Below are 6,655 nucleotides of genomic sequence, written 5' to 3'. Positions count from 1 at the left end.
CATGCTGACCCCTCCATTGCATCGGACGATGAGGAACACTCAACTGAGTTAATGTCACTACCCTTGCTCAGAAATGAAATGGTTAATGCCCTGAGTGACCTCTACACACTTGTCAAAAAGTGTAATAAAAAGGTTAGAGCACTCAGCAGGCGATGTGATGAAGTTGAGGAGGTCAAACTGAGTGACCTTCGATATCTTCTTCAGGACAACTCAGATTTGCATAGTAACATAGGAATTATGCAAAAGTTTGTCTTCGAGGTCCAATCAGATTCTAAGAAACTGAGAAAGGATGTCACATCTATTCAGAACCAACTTAAGGTTCTAAATAAATGAAATAAACCTCTGAACACTGAGTACCGAAGTACTAGTCAACAGAGATGGAATCCTCAGCGGAATGTCCAGTGTGACTTCTGTGGGAAGAAAGGACACACCACAAAGGTGTGCTGGCACACTCAGCACTGGGGTGCTGACCAGTCAGTGAGACATCCTAAACGAATGTCAGCTGTGACTTCTGTGGAAAGAATGGGCATACTGTCCAAGTATGTCGTCATAAAATGAAATATGATGCTTTACCTGTTGAACCTAACAAGCCAGGACCCAAAAAGAATTGGGTACCTAAAAGTAACTAGTTACATTGCAGGTAAGCGTGAGGTGTCCTGAGAAGTCAAAGATGTGGTATATTGACAGCGCATGCTCGAGGCATATGACTGGTGATGAAACTCAATTCATCACACTTGTGCGTAAACGAGGTGGGAGTGTAAGTTTTGGAGACAACAAAAAGGGTAAGATAGTAGGTTCAGGAACCGTTGGTGGTAATCCTACTATTAAGTCAGTCTCCCTAGTCAGCGGACTCAAATATAATTTACTCGGCGTAGCTCAGCTATGTGACAATGGGAGAAAAGTTATATTTGATGACACTGGATGTAAAATACTCGAGGGCAAAACTAATGAGTTAATTTTAACTGCCCCTCGCATTGATAATGTCTTCATGCTAAATTTAGAAAAGAAGTTTTCAAAAACTGTATGCTTAGTGTTAAAGGAAGAAAATTCCTGGCTATGGCACATGAGACTTGGTCATGTAAGCATGGACCTCCTGGCCAAATTAGCAAGAAAGCAATTAGTTGAGGGACTGCCAGAACTTAAATTTGAAAAAGATCAACTATGCCACGCTTGCCAAGATGGAAAACAAACCAAACAATCTTTTCATAGTAAAACATTGTCTCAACTAAGCATCCATTAGAGTTACTACACTTGGATCTCTTCGGTCCAGTCCAGCCGCTGAGCTTGGGTGGAAGAAGATTTTTCTTGGTCATTGTAGATGACTTTTCTCGGTACACTTGGATCATCTTGCTGAGTAGCAAGGATGAAACCTTTGAGACATTTTCAAATTTGGTAAGAAAACTTGAAAATGATAAAGACCTAAAATTGGCTCACATCCGAAGTGATAATGGTGGAGAATTCAAGAACCAACAGGTTGTTGAATTCTGTGAAACCAACGGCATTGACCACAATTTTTCTGCTCCTAGAACGCCTCAACAAAATGGGGTTGTTGAAAGGAAGAACAGAACCTTGGTTGAAATAGCCAGGACAATGCTGAGTGAGCATAGGCTTCCAAAGTACTTTTGGGGAGAAGCTGTTAACACAGCGTGCTACATTCTTAATAGGGCTCTAGTTAGACCTATATTAAAGAAAACCCCCTATGAACTTTGGAAAGGACGAAAGCCCAACATTGGATACTTTCATGCCTTTGGCTGTAAATGTTTTATCTTGAATACCAAAGATAGCCTAGCTAAGTTTGACTCAAAAGCTGATGAAGCTATCTTTTTAGGCTACTCAACAAACAGCAAAGCATACAGAGTTTTCAATAAACGAACTCAAGTTTTAGAAGAGTCAGTACATGTTGAGTTCGATGAAACTAACCCTGCAGGTAGATACCAGCCGCTGACCGAGGATGATCCACACTCAGAACCCGCTGACCAAGAACCAGCCGCTGAGTCATTCCCTCAAGGGCTGACCAAAGGTAAAAGTGAACCTCAAATTGTTTTCACTGACCAGTCTACACCTGCAGAGATTGTTGAAACACAGACAGCATAAGACACCAATCTACCAAAGGAGATTAGAATACCAAGAGGTCACTCGGAGAGTGCCATTCTTGATTCCGCTGAGAATACCCTGATGACAAGAAATCAACTCAGGAGATACCTCTGCAACGTAGCCTTTGTCTCAGTTCAGGAACCAAAGAACTTCGCTGAAGCTGAGCATGATGAATTCTGGATGAGTGCAATGCAAGAAGAACTTGATAAATTTAGAAGAAACGAAGTATGGGATTTAGTGCCAAATCCAAGAAGTCAGAAGGCCATAGGAACGAGATGGGTCTTCCGCAACAAGCTGGATGAACAAGGGAACGTGGTTAGAAACAAAGCAAGACTTGTAGCTCAGGGCTACAGTCAGCAAGAAGGTATTGACTACGGTGAGACCTTTGCCCTAATGGCAAGGCTAGAGGCTATTAGAATTTTATGTGCATATGCATCTTATATGAACTTTAAATTATTTCAAATGGATGTTAAGAGTGCATTTCTTAATGGAGTTATAAACGAGGAAGTTTATGTTAATCAGCCTCCAAGGTTTGAGGATCCTAAGTTCCCAAACCATGTTTATAAACTCAAAAAGGCTCTGTACGGCCTCAAGCAAGCACCACGTGCTTAGTATGAGAGGCTGACCAGTTTCCTGCTGACCAGAAATTACGTCAGAGGCAAAGCTGATACAACCTTATTCATTAAGAGGAAGGGTAAAGATACCCTGCTGGCTCAGATTTATGTGGATGATATTATTTTTGGTGCCACTAACGAGTCAATGTGCAAGGAATTTAGCAAGCAAATGCAGACTGAGTTTGAAATGTCATTGATGGGAGAACTCAACTTCTTCCTTGGGCTTCAAATCAAACAAGGGAAAAATGGCATCTTCATCAGTCAAGCTAAATATGCCAAGGAGATATTGAAGAAATATGACCTTGAAAATTGCAAGCCAATATCTACTCCTATGGGCACTGACACTGTCCTTTGTGCTGACGAGAATGGTAAGTCGGTAGACAGCAAATTGTATCGAGGTATGATAGGCTCTCTACTTTACTTAACAGCGAGTAGACCGGACATTCAGTTCTCAGTATGCTATTATGCTAGATATCAATCTAACCCTAAGGAATCCCATTACATAGCTGTAAAAAGAATCCTTAGATATTTGCAAAGCTCAGTGAATGCAGGTTTATGGTATCCCAACACTCATGATTTCACACTCGTTGGATACACTGACGCTGACTACGGACGAGACAAGCTTGAACAAAAAAGCACCTCTAGAGGATGCCACTTCCTAGGGAGTTGTCTTGTATCCTGGTTCATCAAGAAGCAGACGTCAGTTGCCCTGTCAACCACTGAAGCTGAGTACATTGCTGCTGGAAGCTGTGTTGCTCAAGTCCTATGGATTAAGCAACAGCTTGAAGATTATAGTGTTCTAACAAAGACAATTGAGGTCAAATGTGATAATAAAAGTGCAATTGATCTATCAAAGAACTCAATCCAGCACAGCAGAATGAAGCATGTCAGCATACGACATCACTTCATTAGAGACCATGTTCTCAAGGGTGAGATCAAGCTGACCTATGTCCCAACGGATGAGCAGCTTGTGGATATCTTCACGAAGCCACTGGCTCGTGAGCAATTTAGCATACTGAGAGAAGCCATTGGTATGTTTAATCCTCTTCAGTAAATTCTAAGTAAAATAAAATGATATATTCATGCTGAGTGAATTACCATGCTGAATGATTTCTGCCATTACTCGCTGAGTAAATAGATATATGCTGAGTGTTTATATCAAGCTGACCCACTAAGCATAAGAACCTTTCCTTTGCACAACATCGACTACATAGAATCTTAAATGTTTAGAATTCCTAACACTGAGTAAAAGGAATCCATTGCGAAATTAGGTTTTGCACGCGTAAGTACATAGCCTCTAGGATGACGTAATCATCATCATTAGTAAATACACGCGTCGTTTCCCAATAAATGCTAGCAATAACTGACTTTAGACGATTCAAATCCCCACCGTTTCATTCAACCTATCAGGTTGCCATCCATCGTCTATAAATAGTGAACGTTTTCTCAACAGTCACCTTCTACGCTTGAAATTTGCACTCAAACTTTTTCTCTCCCTCTCAAATTTCTAAGCATCCTCAAAAGAAATCCTCAAGAACATCATGTCTGATTCCCAGAATCTCTCCGATGACCAGTATGATGATAATCGCTCAGACATTAATCCCGAGTCTCCACCAGAGCAAGAATACATTGAGACTCCAGATGATGAGGGCCAAGATGGCCATGGTAAGCATGACCAACCCATGGATGAGGTCAGTATCCTCGGAGTTGATCCTCAAACTGAGCACTCAACGCCTTCTAAAAAGAAGAAGAAGAATAAGGACAAGAAAGCTAAAGAAGAAACTGAGGAAAGAACCTTCTGATCCGCATTCTCCGACGTTGAAGGGTTAGACGTTGTAGCTTCACGATGGTTCTCAAAAAGCTTCATAGAAACAGTAAAACCCTACAGTGACTGGATATCCAAGAACGGATGGACCAAACTCTTCTCCTTGAGTGGGCTGACCTATCCAAGGCTCATAACTGAGTTTTACTCCAATCTTCTGGTAGCCACAGACGACGTTGATTTTATGGTCACATACGTCAACAAAAGGCAAATCATCATTGACCGAACACATTTGGCTACTCTGTTTGAACTGAAAGATGAGGGAGCTGAGCTAAGGAGAACAAATGACTACAAAAAGGTTAAATACACCTCCACTTTCTGTAAACCTGAGGGACATGTAGGGGAAGTCTCCTGCACCTCGCTCACTCAGCATCAGAGACATGCTCACTACCTTTTGACCAAATATCTCTACCCAAAAGTCAACTCCACATCCTCTGCCTCTAATTTCGAGCAATGTTTTCTATGGCATATGCTCAACTACAAACCGCTGAATATGCCTGTGTTCTTGATCGGAGCTATGCAACGAAGCACTGGAGCACTTCGGTTGGGCTCAATCATTACCGAAATCCTTAGGGATCATAGAATCAGCTTCAAGGATGAAGAAAGCATATCTGGCACGGAGATTACTATTGAAGACCTCACCAAACTTGCGTACGGTCTTCCTTTTAAGTCAAAGAAAGGAAAGGATGTCGTAACTGACGCTGAACAAGAAACTGACCAGACAGCCAAAGGAAAGAAAAGAAAGTCAACAACCACACTCCAAACTGTTAAACGACTAAAGGTTATTATAACTAACCCATCTCCCGCTGAACCACCTAAAACGCAACCTGCTATGACAAAAGCTGCCCAGAAACGACCTATCCATCATGATGCATCTACCGAACCTGAGCAACCCCTAAAGAGGAAGAAGCCTCCTAACAACAATCCACTCAGCGTACGTCCCCTCGGAGTCGCCATACCAAAGGATGCCTTCTTCCTGCGAGCTCAGGAACCGGCTAAAGAAAAGTTTGTCTCTGCTGAGAAGACAAAGCAACGTCCCTCCAGCTAGTCAGCTGCTGAAGATCAAACTGAGGAGAGACCCTCCATCATTCAAGTTGACCAAACTCCATCCCCACATAAATCTGAAGACTGCAGTGAAAGAAGAGTAAAAAAGAAAGCTCACAAACCGCTGGTGTTTGATGTCTGAGAAGACTCTCCTCTGCCTAAGTCAATTACCAACTTGGCGGACTTGGACTTCAACTTCTTCACCAAGCCTACTGCTCAAACCTCGCCCGTTCAAGAAAAACAAGCCTCTATTTCTAATACTAAGGAATATGCCAATGCTGACACTACTCAGTTTCAGCAGTCAGCCGACACTGCCACTCACCCCTCCACTGAGCAAGTGATCAACAAATCGCCTGTTCAAGAGAACGAACAAGTACTTGAGCCATCTACTACTCAGGAAAACGTAGAGCTGATCCCCCCTCAAGTCCATACACAACTCCAGCCTGAAACTGAGCAGGTAGAGACTGCTGGTGTCCAAATACTTCCTCCACTTGAATCAGCGAGCAAGTTAGCTCCTGCTGCTGGAGTTAATTCTGAGTCTACCCCTCCTCTTGCTCAACCTTCAACCATTCAAGAGGGCACCTCCATTTTTGGTCCACAACCTCACATGCAATCACCTGCAGCCAACCAAAGCTCAGTTCATGAACCTTCTCAATCTGACTCATTGCAGTTCTTAAATTCTTCCCAGTCTGGAAAACGCATCTTACAAGCTGCCCAAGAACTCATCGCTGAAATCCAAAGCACGCATGGAACTAACACTGAGCGCATTTCGGAGGAGAATACACAACTGACTACCCTCACTCAGCTCCTCTCTGAACTCAAAGGCCTCAAGGACCTTTTAAGTGTCCTGACTGAAATGGTAGCTCAACAGCCAAAGCAAGAGTTCGCCACCAAAATGAAAAACCTTCACTTACAAATGGTGCAACATATGGACACCATTAAAGGCAAGCTCAATGCCATTTCTGCAGGCAACTCGGGTGTTGCTCAGTCTGCTCAAATTGATCACATGTTCACTCAACTTCGTACTCAGCTCACTACGATGAAAGACTTGGTTTCATCTTCTTCTCAGTGCACCATTGAG

The sequence above is a fragment of the Euphorbia lathyris genome, chromosome 3 (genome assembly GCF_963576675.1).
Source record: "Euphorbia lathyris chromosome 3, ddEupLath1.1, whole genome shotgun sequence".
In the NCBI taxonomy this organism is placed as follows: domain Eukaryota; kingdom Viridiplantae; phylum Streptophyta; class Magnoliopsida; order Malpighiales; family Euphorbiaceae; genus Euphorbia; species Euphorbia lathyris.
This window is presented reverse-complemented; position numbering follows the sequence as displayed.